At 51.1% G+C, this 15,631-nt stretch overlaps 1 protein-coding gene across 2 annotated transcripts in view; it reads right to left on the bottom strand.

The window, feature by feature from the left end:
* Positions 1-4,889, bottom strand: part of ZYX (zyxin) — a 45,364-nt gene extending 40,475 nt beyond the window's left edge. For both annotated transcript variants that reach the window (XM_060236945.1, XM_060236946.1), the window contains exon 1: positions 4,805-4,889. The gene's annotated coding sequence lies outside the window, so the exon portion shown is untranslated. The remainder of the gene's footprint in view (positions 1-4,804) is intronic.
* Between the last annotated feature and the right edge of the window lie 10,742 nt (positions 4,890-15,631).

The raw sequence follows: 15,631 nt of genomic DNA, 5'->3' as shown, positions 1-15,631 counted from the left end.
AAAACATATAGATCCAGTCCTGCAAGGAGACAGAAATATCTTAAACAAAAGGAATACCCTCATGATGCAACAGCTGGGAGAGGCTGACCATATCAGTTTACCATGACTTCTACAGCTAACTAGTCATTCCCCCCTCGTTGTTGATTTATGTGTGCAACTGCGTCAGCCAGCCAGCCTCCTAGGCGTTCTGTAGTTCTAACAGCAACTGTTAAAATGCCAAACTTCACCCATGCTCTCAGGCCACAGCCTCAGCAACATGTCTCCCCGCCCCCCTCCAAAACAAAAAAATACACAACCTACAGCATTATTGACAAAGCCTACCAGACACAAATTATATAATCCGGCAAGGGTACATTAAATCTACACAGGGATTAGTGCCTAGATGGAGCAGACAGCATTTTGACAGGAGCGGGGGAGAGCTGATCAGATGTCAGCTTATACAATTAGCAGAAACAAAAGGGAAACTGCACCGTTCCAGGCTACAGGAAGCACATGTCCAAACGACGCTCATGCATTCAGAGGCAATCTGAATGCAAAGAGAAGGAGTCTGTCTACACTTCCCCTTGGGTGGTGGAAAGTGTCAAGTCACAGCTGATTTCTGGTGACCCTGTAACGCAGGAGTGTCGAACTCATTCGTTATGATGGCCGGATCTTCACCTTGTCGGGCCGGGCCATGTGTATCATAAAATGTAATAGGTAGGGGAGATATAAACTTTATAAAGAAGACAGACAAACACACACACTCAGTCTAATCCACCTCACTGGCTTGTTGAGCCTCAGCCAACGGAAAGAAGAGAGGCTTGGCTCAGTAGTTTTGCTGTGCAATTGCGAGAGCCTGGCAAAGCTAGCTATCGTTCCCCCACTTCCTCCCCAAGGGAGGAGCTTTGCTCTGTAGCTCTGCTGTGCGATTGAGCAAGCCTGGCAAAGCAAGTTGTGATGCAGAAGGAAGCAGATGACAGTGAGTTGCTTGCGGGCCTGATAGGTGCCCTCCGTGGGCCTGATTCAGCCCCCGGGCCGCATGTTTGACATCCCTGCTTTATATTTTCAAGGCAAGGGCCCTTCAGAGGCGGTTCGTTATTGCCTGCCTCAGCGTAACAATCCTGGTATTCCGTGGAGGTCTCCCATCCAAATACTCCCCAGTGCTGACCCTGCTTAGCTTCCAAGATGTGACAACATTGGGCCAGCCTGGGCTATCCAGGGCAGAGCAGGTTTCCCCTTCCATGCTAGTTCTTTTTTATCCCAGTTCAGAAACACAATCTCAGCCCTTGAAGCAGGGAACAAGTCAAACTTTCCCTGCTCCATTCTGAAAGCCGCATCCGTTGCTCTGGTTCACCCTTCCCTCCCTGTGCAGGCTCCTGAAATGCAGAGAAGGCCGGTCACTCCAGAGCACAGCGTGAAGACAGGAAGGTGCTTTATACTGGATCAGACCCATGGTCTATCACAGTCAATATTGTCTGCTCTGACTGGCTCTCCGGAGCCTCAGGCAGAAGTCTTCTGCGTCAATTACCACATGGTCCCTTTAAAGAAAGTCGCTGGGGATTGAACCTGGGACCTTCTGCATGCCAAGTAGATCCTCTACCACTGAGCCACAGCTAGGGCCAGCCCTAGACTGTGTGGCACCCCAGGCAAGGCTAACAACTGGTGCTCCCCTGCACTGATAACGTCACCAAGTCACATTGGGGGCGCCCAATTTAGCACCCCCAGAAGGCTGGCCTAGTAGTAGAGCCGGCCCTGGCAACAGCCCCTCCCCAGCCTACAGACATGAACCTACCAGTAACTCCTGGCAGACACTGGCTGTTATCTGGCTCCAATACGCGATTGGTGGTCTGGGCTTAGCCTCTGCCAGATGCAGAATCAGACCACTATGCCCACATCCTGTGTATTGCTATATTTAAAGAGAAAGAAAGAACACATCACCCACTAAGCTTCCCCCTCCTACCTCCGTTTAACAGGCCAGTTCACAACACAACCAGGCATTTTAGCTGCTGCAGCTTCCAAGGCAGCTCAGGGGCCACCACCAGTAGGGAACTGAAACTAGGCGAGGCCACGCCCAGAGGTTTGGGGTTTCAAGGGGAGTTTGTAAACTCTGCCCCCCACCCTGGAATCAACCCCAGCTCTTTCAAAACTACCGTCTTCCACCGATTGCAAGAGCACCAAATGTAGTGTACTACTACTTATTCTTTTTATGACGAGCTCCAACAGAAACCACAATCACAGGGCTTTTTTTAATAGCAGGAATGCCTTTGCATATTAGGCCACACTACCCTGATGTAGCCAATCCTCCAAGAGCTTACAAGGCTCTTCTTACAGGGCCTACTGTAAACTCTTAGAACAGGGGTGTCAAACATGCGGCACAGGGGCCAAATCAGGCCCCCAGAGGGCTCCTATCAGGCCCCTGAGAAACTGGCTGTTATCTGCTTCCTTTTGCATAACAGCTTGCTTTGCAAGGCTTGCTCAATCACACAGGGACTACAAAGCAAAACCTGTTTCCTCAATTGGCTGAGGCTCCTCCCTTGGGGAGGAAGGGGGAAAGGCAGAGCTTGTTTTTCCAGGCTCTCTCTATTACACAGCAGAACTGAGCCAAATCTCTCTTTCTTCTCTTGGCTGAGGCTCCTCCCCCCAGTGCTAAAGTTTTACGCATGTTTTAAAGGGTTTTTTTTAAAAAAAATATTTAATTAATATAATAATAATAAATTTATTCTTATATCCCGCCCTCCCCTGCCAAAGGCAGGCTCATTATGTTTGTGTCCTTCATAAATACCTAAATAGGTATACACATGGCCTGGCCTGATATGGCCCAGCCCAACCCAATAAGGTCTCATTTATGTCAGATCCAGCCCTCGTAACAAATGAGTTCAACACGCCTATCTTAGAGGAGTGGCTACATGGCGGAGTGTGGCCTAATATGCAAAGGAGTTTCTGCTACAAAAAAAAAGTCCTGCCAGTCAAGTATTCTAAATAAAATACAGATTGCTATCTGAGCAATAGTGTGTTGTGCTGCAAGGGAGGAAAAGAGTTCCTTTTCTCAGGCTATGAATGAACACACTGATCGGATTGCTGCAAAAGGGGAATTTATGAAGAAGCAGGATTATGGAGTGCCCCGTGATGCTACAAGGAGGGCAGAAACTGGACCTGATCAAAGTCTATTTTCTTCTGCTTCCAGCAGTGGCCTCTGCGAAGCCGGGCACAAAGGCAATAGTCTTCTCCTGATAGCCCAAGGTGCACTGCTCCTGCACAGGGAGGTTCCGTTTCATTCTCTGGGTGAACACCAGACAAGCTAAAGCGAAATGAGCAAACATGTTTTCATTCCTCCCCCTTCCCTCCTCCGAGCCAACCCCTGCCTAATCTTGCACAATTTGCTTTGTTGGCAAGAAAAAGAGCATTACAAAACTCTGGCAAAAGTTATTTTCCCGTTACTCAGCTACGGCAGAAGTTACCCCACCTCCCTCCCTCCCCCCCAACTCCCACAAGAACCAGAACAAGCTGAATGCTTTAAGCGAGATCTGTGATCCCGCTAATATTCTTGCAAACAGTTCACTCCAACACACCCCTTTATTTTTTTCCCCACTTCAGCAAAGTCTTTTTTTGTGTCTTTGATTTTTTTTTTTTAGAAAAAAACAGTAGACTCGAAAACTGATCCACAAGCCCAATTCTCCCTTTCCTGGAACAGACCCCCGAGTTCTTCCAACAATCGCCTTCCCACAAGGGCTGGCAGATTCTTTCCGCTACCTAAACGCACGGCACACATCTGGAAAAATGCTCAGGGATTTTGGGAAAAGGGGGTGGTGGTGTCGAGCTCGCACGCACACAAAGCCGTCCTCCCCCCCCCCCAAAAAAAACTCCCAGCCCGCTTCTCAACTTTCAGCCAACTGCCAAAGGCTTTACAAGGCGAAGGAGGAGACTGGCGGAGAGGTATTTCCTTCGAGCAGGGGGAAAGAAGCGCTTGCTAGACACGAGACCGCCTCGGCGTGGTTTTCAGCTCCAGGCTTCCCCAAGGAGGAAACACTCCGAAAGGCCATTTCCCCGCACCCACCTCCAATAGCTTAAGACTTCCTGGAAAGAAGACCCAGCGATCCAGGAGACTTACCACTTCCCAGGGAGCAAACACAAGGGGGTGCGTTCACACTACACTAAAGTAATGCATTTTGCAACTGGCTTTTTTGCTATTCTTACACAGTAGAAATCCAGTTGCAAAATACATTATCGAGTATAGCGCGAGCGCACCCGAGCACTCTCAAACTCACACGCCCTTGTCTTTTTAAAAAGGTCAGCGACGACTCAACTTCTGAGCTGGAAGTTACCCCCCACTGAACTCAATAAGAAGGGCTTGCGCACAAGCAACCATGCCTAAGACTCGGCGCACGCTGTTACCGGGAGCTTGGCCACTATCGTCCCAAATATGTAACCCATCCTAACGTAGTTCCCGCCGCAACCCAACCACAGTTACACTCATTCAAGCCCACGCGAGTCAACGGGTCAGACCTGCGTAAAGTTCCACCGCAAATCCATCCCGTGCGACTCCGGTCCTACCCACCCTTTGCTGGGACTGGGAGCGTTCCCAGCTGAAATACTCACCTTTGCGTAAAGGCGCACAGAGCAGCTCTGTAAGGGCGCGCCGAGACAGACGTGCGCTGGGGAACGCGTGTCCAGAGCGCCCAGCTTTTTTGCTTTTTTTTAAATCATTTCTCGGGCAAGTGGGGCGCTCCGGTCACGCAACTTCCACAGCACGTCTGCACTCTCACACTTAGCTCGCCCGAAGTCAGGCGTGGAGTTTTTTTGGAAAGAGCCTAGAAGACGTGCTTACCTTTAGGGCACAGCTCCAAGAAACGAATGCGGCCGCCTCCGAGCCAGGGGAGAAGCAGTTATTGGATTCCCCGCGGGTGGGAGGAGAAAGGTGGGGGAGTGGAGAGAGGGCGAAGGGAAAGCCTCTTTTCCAGGTCTCCCGGGGCGGCTCCTCCCCGAGGCCGGGAAGGCTCTCTTTCGCCTGCCTCGTCGCTCGCTTTGGCCTGCGCGCAACTTCGGGCGCCGACTGGCTCTCGCCAACAGGAGGCGGGGAAAGAGTGGAAAGTGCAAAAGAGAAACTGCACCGGGCCCGCCACTTCCTAACTCATCGCCAATTTTTTTTTTTTAAGCGGAAAAAAAAAAGAAGAAGACGGGCGCCTCGCCCCTGCCCGAGTTGTTTGACCATAAAAGGAGAGAGGCAGCTCGGAGCGAACAGCTGAGCTCACTCATCGGGGAATGTGGCAAGGAGAGGCCGGGGGGAGAGAAAGAGAGACATCGGAGAGGGGCCGGGGCTTCCTCCCGCCCTCCTCCCAAAAGTTGGTTTTTCAGCCGACATCCCCTTGCGGGGGTCCGTCGGTCTCCTCCTCCCGGATCCCTTGCAGAGCGATCGGGGGGGCACGCTTCCTCGAGACGAAATCCCCTTCCCCCCCCAAAAAAAAACACACCATGTGGCGCCCTCCCAAGTCACCATGCGCGACATCTGTGCCGCGTAAAAGCGCCGATTTTCAGTGTGGACGAAGGTGGGGGGGGGGCACCGCCCAAAGTTCGTGTTCGCAAGATCGCGGCTGTGCAGAGAGAGCTTTGGGGTTGGCTTTTGGGGGAAGGGGGCGAGTGACTCGCTAGGAAGTATAAGCCGGGCTAACTCGGGAAGGAAGTTTTGCTGGTTGGAGAGACGACTTCTCCCCGAAGCAACAGGGGACCGAGGAGGCGCAGCCGGATCCCCCCCCCCCACGCAGAGATGTCCAAATGTGCATCAGCTTTATTTAAAGATGTAATGTGTTGATAAAAACAATTTGACTCGCTTCGAGCGGCTGGCGACGTTGACGCGCGAGTAAGCCCCGGAGTGCGATAGGGTTTCCTCGCCCGTGACGACGGACAGCCTAAAGAGAGCGGAAGGACACCCTTCTGGTTCTTTTGCTCGCTCTGCTTCATTCCCCTCCTTCCCTTGCCGTGGCCCCCCACCTTCGTTGAGGTTTATGGTTTCCTTCGGCTGGGTTGCCCCTCCCTCCACCGCTTACATTTTTTTAAAAAAAAACCTTGACTGTGCCTCCTGCCCCCACCTTGGTCTACCAGAAGTGACTTCATTTCCTGTGGAGCCCCCCCGCCCGCCCCCAGATCCAGGGAGGGGGCTGTGGATGAGTCAGGGTCTGCTTTGGCCGAGTCTCTCCACCCCCTCCCTGCCTCCACCAGCTGTAAGGGAATCTGACTCAGAATTTCCTTTTCTGCAGAAATCTATGTTTGAGGAAGCTTGGTCTTGCTGTACATGACATCACCACCACCAGCCCCCCAACAGCTAGCCCGGTTTTGACCCCAGTTGCCTTCCCTGTTTCCAATAGAAGCAAGATGATGTGAGCCTCTTTCCCCAGAGAGATTGTCTTTCCAGGGTAAACTCCAGGAATCTTGGAGATCTCCAACCTGAAAATGGTCCTCTCTCGGCTTGGCTTCGCGAACGAAGATTTAAGAAGGGTGCAATAGTCCACGTTTGCTGCAGGCTCGCTGGTGGCTGACAAGACCAATGTGGGACAGGCAGGTCCGGCCACAGCGGCTGCAGGGAAAAGTCTGATTTGGGGTTGGTGCTGTAGCAGCGCGATTCTTCCTCAATCTCCTTTTGTCCTCAAGACCAGCTATGCGTGTGTTCTCAAAGGAAGAGACAGCCTGGTGGATGGTGTGCCTCCATGCTTTGCGATCTGAGGCTAGGTCAGACCACTGGTGATGGTTGATGTGACAGGTGCTAAGGGATTTCTTCAAGGAGTCCTTGTACCTCTTCTTTGGTGCCCCTCTATTTCGATGGCCGGTGGAGAGTTCGCCATACAGGGCAATCTTGGGAAGGCGGTGGTTTTCCATCCTAGAAATATGCCCTGCCCAGCGCAGCTGCGTCTTCAACAGCAGTGCCTCGATGCTGGTAACCTCTGCCCGCTTGAGGACTTCAGTGTTGGTCACAAAGTCACTCCAGTGGATGTTGAGGATGGTGCGAAGGCAGCGCTGATGAAAGCGCTCAAGGAGTCGCAGGTGATGACGGTATAAAACCCACGATTCGGAGCCATAGATGAGGGTTGTCATCACAACCGCTTTGTAAACATTGATCTTTGTGCCTTTTTTCAGATGCTTGTTGCTCCACACTCTTTTGTGCAGTCGGCCAAATGCACGGTTTGCCTTTGCCAGCCTGTTGTCAATCTCCTTGTCGATCTTGGCATCTGAGGAGATGATGCACCCTAGGTAGCTGAACTGCTGGACTGTCTTCAGAACTGATTCACCCACAGTGATGCAGGGAGGGTGATAAACTTCCTGGGGTGCAGGCTGGTGGAGAACTTCTGTCTTCTTCAGACTAACTTCTAGGCCGAATAGCTTGGCAGCCTCTGCAAAGCAGGACGTCATATGCTGCAGAGCTGATACCGAGTGGGAGACGAGTGCAGCATCATCAGCAAACAGTAGCTCTCGGATGAGTTTTTCCATTGTCTTGGAGTGGGCCTTTAGTCGCCTCAGGTTGAACAGGCTGCCATCGGTGCGATAGCGGATGTAGACACCATCGTCCTCATCTAGATCTACTGCGGCTCTTTGAAGCATCATGCTAAAGAAAATCGTAAAGAGAGTTGGCGCGAGAACGCAGCCTTGCTTTACACCTGTGCCTATTGGGAAGGGCTCCGAGAGGTCGTTGCAGTGTCTGACTTGGCCTCGCTGGTCTTCGTGTAGCTGGATGATCATGCTGAGGAACCTTGGGGGACATCCTAAACGTTCCAAGATTTGCCACAGGCCTTTCCTGCTAACGGTATCGAAAGCTTTGGTAAGGTCGACAAAAGTCACATACAGACCCTTGTTCTGTTCCCTGCATTTCTCTTGGAGCTGCCTGAGAACAAATACCATGTCGGTGGTGCTCCTGTTAGCTCTGAAGCCGCACTGGCTCTCTGGGAGGAGTTCTTCTGCAATGGTGGGCACCAGTCTGTTCAGGAGTATTCTGGCAAGGATTTTGCCTGCGATGGAGAGCAGGGTTATCCCCCGGTAGTTGGAGCAGTCTGACTTTTCCCCTTTGTTCTTGTATAGGGTGATGATGATTGCATCACGAAAGTCCTGTGGTAATTTGCCTTGTTCCCAGCAGGTGACAAGTACTTTGTGAAGTGAGCTATGTAGTACTGTGCCCCCATGCTTCCAGATCTCTGGTGGAATTCCATCAACTCCTGCTGCCTTGCCACTTTTCAGTTGCTTGATGGCTTTAACAGTCTCTTCTAGGGTGGGGATCTCATCCAACTCTGTTTTCACCGGTTGAAGTGGGGTGAGGTGGATTGCTGAATCTTGAACTACGCGGTTGGCACTGAAGAGAACCTGAAAATACTCCGACCACCGGTTCAGTATGGATGCCTTGTCTGTGAGGAGCACTTGGCCGTCTGCACTATGCAAGGGACTCTGAGCCTGATATGATGGACCATATACTGCCTTCAGGGCTTCGTAGAACCCTCTTAAATCACCAGTGTCTGCACACAGCTGGGTTCTCTCTGCAAGCTTGGTCCACCACTCGTTCTGAATGTCTCGAAGCTTGCGCTGGAGGTTGCTACATGCAGCGCGAAAGGTTGCTTTTTTCCCAGGACAGGAGTGCTGAGCAAGATGTGCTTGGTAGGCAGATCTCTTTTTTGCCAGTAATTCTTGGATCTCTTGATTGTTCTCATCAAACCAGTCCTTGTTCTTCCTTGTGGAGAACCCGAGGACTTCTTCAGAGATCTGCAGGACGGTAGTTTTTAGGTGTTCCCAGAGTGCTTCTGGAGAAGGGTCTGTGGGGCAACTGAGGTCCTCAATTCTTGACTGGAGTTTTGCCTGGAAGGCAGCTTTAACTTCGGCTGACTGGAGGCTGCCAACCTGAAACTTCCTCCGAGGGATACCTCCTCTCCTGGGTGTGGGTTTAAAGTGAAGACGGAGATTGCAGCGTACAAGACGATGATCCGTATGACATTCTGCGCTGGGCATTACTCGGGTGTGTAAGACATCTCGAAGGTCTCTCTGGCGCACCAGAATGTAGTCGATAAGGTGCCAATGCTTGGACCGTGGGTGCATCCAGGTTGTCTTCAGACTGTTCTTCTGCTGGAAGATAGTGTTGGTGATGGTGAGCTGGTGCTCCATGCAGAATTCTAGCAGGAGGCGCCCGTTGTCATTGCAGTTGCCAATGCCGTGTTTGCCAAGTACTCCTTTCCAGGCTTCCGAGTCTTTACCTACTCTGGCATTGAAGTCGCCAAGGATGATCACCTTGTCCTCTGTAGGGGTCTTCCGTACGAGGTTGCGTAGATCAGCATAGAACTTGTTCTTTTCTGCAGGATCTGCTTGAAGGGTTGGGGCATACACACTGAAGAGTGTTGCATGCTGCTTGTTTTGAAGTGGGAGGCGCATGGACATGATGCGATCTGAGTGACCTGTTGGAAGGTTTTCGAGTTTGGAGGCGATGGAGTTCCTGACCATGAAGCCAACGCCTGAAAGGCGGCTCTCAGCCTTTGACTTACCCGACCAGTAGAGGGTATAGCCAGCACCGTGTTCTTGAAGACTACCTTCCTCAGGGAAACGGACCTCACTGAGAGCTGCTATGTCGATATTCAACCTGAGAAGTTCGTGGGCAACTAGAGCAGAGCGTCGTTCAGGGCGACCACTGCCTACTGTGTCAAGCATGGTTCTGATGTTCCAACACGCAAGCTTTAGTCTTTGCACACTTTGTGAGGCAGGTGCATGCCTTTTCTTTGTTGTTATTTTTCGACCGCAAGTAAGGATGCCCGTTGACCGCGGCTAGCCAACTGGGGTGGGGGAGACGAGCTTTGTTTAGGCCACCTTTTCTAGGCCCCTCTCCGTGTGGAGCAAGCAGTGCTGTCCCTAGATAAGGCTGCTTGGTCGTTCAGGGTGCTGCCGAAAGATGCTTTCGTCTCCGGGTTAGCATCAGGCGACCAATATCCTGAACCGCCTACATGCAGGATCGGGACTGCGGCTTCCAGTGGCACCTTCCACCTGCCGTTTCGCCCCTTGCCTATCGCTGCAGGACTTGATGCGTTGTGAGTTGTGTGTGTGGATATGCCCTTCAGGCCTGCGCAGAGGAATTTTTTAGGTGAAGCGCAGTGTGCGCGGTACTGGCTCCACCCTTTCACCTGGGGGTCATCTGCCATGGCCCAGTAAGCCGGGACGCCGGCAGTGAGTCCTCCAGGTGGTAGGTGTTACATTAACGAGCTCTATCTGCCCGGGTTTGATGTTAGAGTTTTCCTTCTCTTAGGCTGACGAAGTTGGTGGGCCCAGCCTGCCCATCCGGTTATACCGCCGGACAATTCGGTCGCACCATGACGTAGCAAACTCTGTGAAAACGGGGGGGACCAGCGAGAAGGTGTTGCTACGGATGCAGTAATGCAGGAGAGGCCATTGCAGTGACCATCTGCCAGGCATAGCCAGACAGTGACCACGCGGCGTTCACTACACCGGGAGAGGAGAGGCTATGTATTGCGCATGCACTTTCCCTGGGGGGGGTAGGATTCCCAGAGGGAGCCCACCCCCCACCAGCTGTAAGGGAATCTGACTCAGAATTTCCTTTTCTGCAGAAATCTATGTTTGAGGAAGCTTGGTCTTGCTGTACATGACATCACCACCACCAGCCCCCCAACAGCTAGCCCGGTTTTGACCCCAGTTGCCTTCCCTGTTTCCAATAGAAGCAAGATGATGTGAGCCTCTTTCCCCAGAGAGATTGTCTTTCCAGGGTAAACTCCAGGAATCTTGGAGATCTCCAACCTGAAAATGGTCCAGTGGAGAAGAAAAGTGTATTTCTGAATGTGCATTTTTGGAGTCTTTGTTCTGGCCAGCAGCCCCATCTCCAATGCTTCTCACATATAAGGGGCATCAGAGGACTGACTGGATAGAGCAAGAGTGGCCCCACTTGCTTAAGATAAGAGCCACATAGAATAAATGTCAGATGTTTGAGAGCTGCAAGACAGGAATCTCAGATGTTTCAGAACTGCGAGACAGGAATGAACAAGTGGAAAAAAGGAAAGGTCCCCTGTGCAAGTACCAGTCGTTTCTGAATCTGGGGTGACGTTGCTTTCACAACGTTTTCACAGCAGACTTTTTACGGGGTGGTTTGCCATTGCCTTCCCCAGTCATCTACACTTTCCCCCCAGCAAGCTGGGTACTCATTTTACTGACCTCGGAAGGATGGAAGGCTGAGTCAACCTCGAGCCAGCTATCTGAAAACCCAACTTCCACCGGGGATCGAACTCAGGTCGTGAGCAGAGCTTAGGACTGCAGTACTGCAGCTTTAACACTCTGCACCACGGGGCTCTTATGAACAAAAGACAGGGAGGCAAATAGGAGGGAGAAGGGAGAGAGAGGTGGAAAGAAAGCAACTTAAATGTGCTCTCCAAGCCACTGGAGAAGTAATTTAAAGAAAGAAATGCCTTCTCCAAGCCAGCCTACGGGTGGTGGGGGCTTCAAGAGCCACTCAAAATGTCTGAAAGAGCCACCGTTTTGCCACCCCTGGGATAGAGTATGGGGCAAGCTGGGCCACGCTGTGTATTTGGGGGTAGGGTTGCCAACTCAAGGTTGGGAAATTCTATGGAGGTTCAGGGGTGGAGCCTAGAGAGGGACCTTAGCAGGGATGTGATGCTGCAAAAGTGCATCCTTCTCGGCGGCTGTTTTCTCCAGAGGAGCTGACGATGGGCCGTGGCTCAGTGGAAGAGCATCTGCTTGGCAGGCAGAAGGTCCTGGGTTCAATCTCCAGCACCTCCTGTTTAAAAGGGTACAGGAAGTAGGTGATGGGAAAGACCTCTGCCTGAGATCCTGGACAGTTGCTGCCAGTCTGAGTAGACAATGCTGACCCTTGATGGACCCAAGGGTCTGATTCAGCAAAAAGCTGATGCCAGTCTGAGTAGACAATGCTGACTTGGATGGACCAAGAGTCTCAGCAGAAAGCCGCTGCCAGTCTGAGCAGACAATGCTGACTTTGATGGAGCAAGGGCTAATTCTGCAGAAAGCTGCTGCCAGTCTGCGTGGACAATGCTGACTTGGATGGACCAAGGGTCCGATTCAGCAGAAAGCTGCTGCCAGTCTGAGTAGACAATACTGACTTGGACGGACCACGGTTCCGATTTAGCAGAAAGCTGCTGCCAGTCTGAGTGGACAATATTGACTTGGGTGGCCCCAGGGTCCAATTCAGCAGAAAGCTGCTGCCAGTCTGAGCGGACAATATTGACTTGGATGGACCAAGGGTCTGATTCAGCAGAAAGCTGCCAGTCTGAGCAGACAATACTGAGGGTCCGATTCAGCAGAAAGCTGCTGCCAATCTGAGTGGACAATACTGACTTGGATGGCCCAAGGGTCCTATTCAGCAGAAAGCTGCTGCCAGTCTGAGCAGACAATACTGACTTGGATGGACCAAGTGTCCGATTCAGCAGAAAGCTGCTGCCAATCTGAGTGGACAATACTGACTTGGATGGACCAAGGGTCTGATTCAGCGGCTCCATATATTCTTCCGCTCTCATCTCTGTAGTCTGGAGAGCAGCTGTAATTCTGGGAAATCTCCAGGCCCCACGTAGAATTTGGTAACCTTAGCTGTGGTAAAATCTTGGGGAGGTGTCTCTGAACCTACCTGTGCTAAATAGGTATCCTCTCTGCTGCAGAGTGCTCCTTGTAGCACCAGTGCAAAGAGTGGTAGCTTCTATGTGCCCTAGCAACAAGTCTTCCCAAAAGACAGCCCCCAAATGGCAACTGTTAAAAGGCTCATGACCAAGCAAGTGGGCTGTCATGACTCACCTGAGGTCTCTGACTCATTCACCTGACGTCGCTGACTCATGAACAAGCCCACTGAAGAACAATTCTCATGTTACAGAATCCTTATAGCTACTCAAGGACTTTCAATCAGATGTGCCCTGGGAGTTCCATGCTCCCAGTTTGGTGTAGTGGTTAAGTGTGCGGACTCTTATCTGGGAGAACCGGGTTTGATTCCCCACTCCTCCACTTGCAGCTGCTGGCCTTGGGTCAGCCATAGCTCTCGCAGGGGTTGTCCTTGAAAGGGCAGCTGCTGTGAGAGCTCTCTCAGCCCCATCCACCTCACAGGTTGTCTGTTGTGGGGGGGGGGAGGTAAAAAGAGATTGTAACCGCTCTGAGACTCTTGAGATTCAGAGTGGAGGGCGGGGTATAAATCTGCAGTTGTCGTTGTCTTCTTCTCAGAACTTTATTCCCATATATGTAGAGGTCTGATTCAGAATTGAGGTTACAACCTCTCCAAACTGTGGAGTCTTGTGAGCAAAAATTCTACTTCATGACCCATGTTCCCTCTAAGCTGTGGAGTCTTGTGAACAGAAATTCTACTTTGTGAGCTACTGGCATTAAAGTTGTGAGCTACTGCAGAAATGAGTTTGCTCTGGGGCCATTTTTCCTGAGCTGAGACAAAAATGTGTGAGCCAGAGGCTAAAAAATTGTGAGCTAGCTCACACTAACCCAGCTTAGAGGGAACACTGTTCATGACCTACTGGCATTAAAGTTGTGAGCTACTGCAGAAATTAGTTTGCTCTGGGGCCATTTTTCCTGAGGTGAGACAAAAATGTGTGAGCCCGAGGCTAAGGAACTGAGCTAGCTCACACTAACTCATCTTAGAGGGAATACTGGTCACAGAGGTTTGGAGGGACAGAATCCTAGATATCTCCAGGAAGAACATACGAACATAGGGGAGGGATGGTGGCTCAGTAGTAGAGCATCTGCTTGGTAAGCAGAAGGTCCCAGGTTCAATCCCCGGCATCTCCAACTAAAAGGGTCCAGGCAAATAGGTGTGAAAAACCTTAGCTTGAGACCCTGGAGAGCCGCTGCTAGTCTGAGTAGACAATACTGACTTTGATGGACCAAGGGTCTGATTCAGTATAAGGCAGCTTCATATGTTCAACATGCGAAACTGAAGTCACAGCTCCTGAGCCATTTTCATGACCTGAAGCAATTATTGGGAGCCTCTATTTGCCGTCTCGGGACAACTGACATGTCCTGCTTGTGGTCATGTTGCGGCCAACTTACAGCGACCCCCATACAGTTTTTAAAGCTCAGAGGAGGATTGCCATTGCCTGACTCTGCATACCAACCCTTGACTTCCTCGGTGGTCTCCCATTCAAGCACTAGCCAGCTCAACCCTGCTTAGTTTCCAAGATCAGATGAGACTGGGCAAGCCTAGCTATCTAGGCCAGGAAAGCTATGCAGACAACCCCCTTCAGGCTGGGCAAATGGTGTGAGCAAAAGAGTTAAGCCAGGGGTGGCCAAACTTGCTTAAGGTAAGAACCACATAAAATAAACATCAGGTGTAGGTAGGTAGGTAGGAAGGAAATAGATGGGGGAGGAGAGGTAGAAAGAAAGCAACTTCAAATGCATTTTCCAAGCCACCAGCTGGCTTAGCTTGGAGAAGTGATTTAAAGAGCCGTCAACAGGACAGCGGGGGTTTTGTGAGCTGCACAATGTTTGAAAGAGCCAAGCTGGCCTGCGGGGTGCTGGGGTCTTCAAGAACCACGCAATATGTGTGAAAGAGCGACATGTGCCTCCTGAGCCACAGTTTGGCCACCCCTGAGTTAAGCCCTTTCTGTCAACATGCTGCCCCCAGCGCACCCAGGAATTAAGTTCTGAGCAGGACAGCTCTCTTCTGGGAAAGCTCTCTCAGCCCCACCTACCTCACAGGGTGTCTGTTGTGTGGGGAGAAGATAAAGGAGCCACTCTGAGACTCTCAGAGTATAGGGCAATATATAAATCCAGTATCTTCTTTTTTCTTTCTTCTTCCTTTTCTTCTTTCTTTTTTCCTTCGTCCTCCTCTTCTTCCCTGGGCTATCCAGGTCAGAGCACGTTAAGCCTCAAGTAAAAAGACAAGACATTTCCCCCCCCCCCCCCTTCAGGCTGCAGGCAGACTGCCAGTTCTAAAGACCTGACTCTGGTGTTCTCAAACCTGTCGCTGTGGACGTCTGGCTTGACTCGTCACGTGCAGGGAGGCTCGTGATGGGCAGAAGCCAGCTAAGCATCGCACTCAGCAGGAGGCGGTCAGGATCCTGCCCCAAATCTTATTTACTGATTATATATGCTAATAATATTGAGTATTAGCTTATGATTCTTCAGCCTGTAATAGAGCGCATACCTGAGAATGTAGCCAATTAGGATATTCTGTGTTCGAGCTAGAAGAGCCAGTTCGGTGTAGTGGTTAAGTGTGTGGACTCTTATCTGGGAGAACCGTGTTTGATTCCCCACTCTTCCACTTGCACCCGCTGGAATGACCTTGGATCAGCCATAGTGCTTGCCGAGTTGTCCTTGAAAGGGCAGCTGCTGTCAGAGCTCTCTCAGTCCCACCCACCTCACAGGGTGTCTGCTGTGCGGGGGGGCAGGGAGGTAAAGGAGATTGTGACCGCTCTGAGATTCAGAATATAGGGAGGGATATAAATGCAATATCATCATTGAGCTTATTTAGTAGTGTTGCAAACAATCTGGGGAGAGTGGGAAGGATACTGTCCCTTTAACAAAAGCTTGGCGTTTGGGAATTGGTCCCTGAAACTTTTCATGTTATGGGAGTGAATAATATTGCCTGATAAATAGCATCCCATTAAACCTCTGGCTAATTTCTTCAGGTTTTGTTGTTGACATTTGTCAAGTCACAGCCAATTTAAGGTGA

Source organism: Heteronotia binoei, chromosome 4 (assembly GCF_032191835.1).
Source record: "Heteronotia binoei isolate CCM8104 ecotype False Entrance Well chromosome 4, APGP_CSIRO_Hbin_v1, whole genome shotgun sequence".
NCBI lineage: Eukaryota > Metazoa > Chordata > Lepidosauria > Squamata > Gekkonidae > Heteronotia > Heteronotia binoei.
This window is presented reverse-complemented; position numbering and strand designations above follow the sequence as displayed.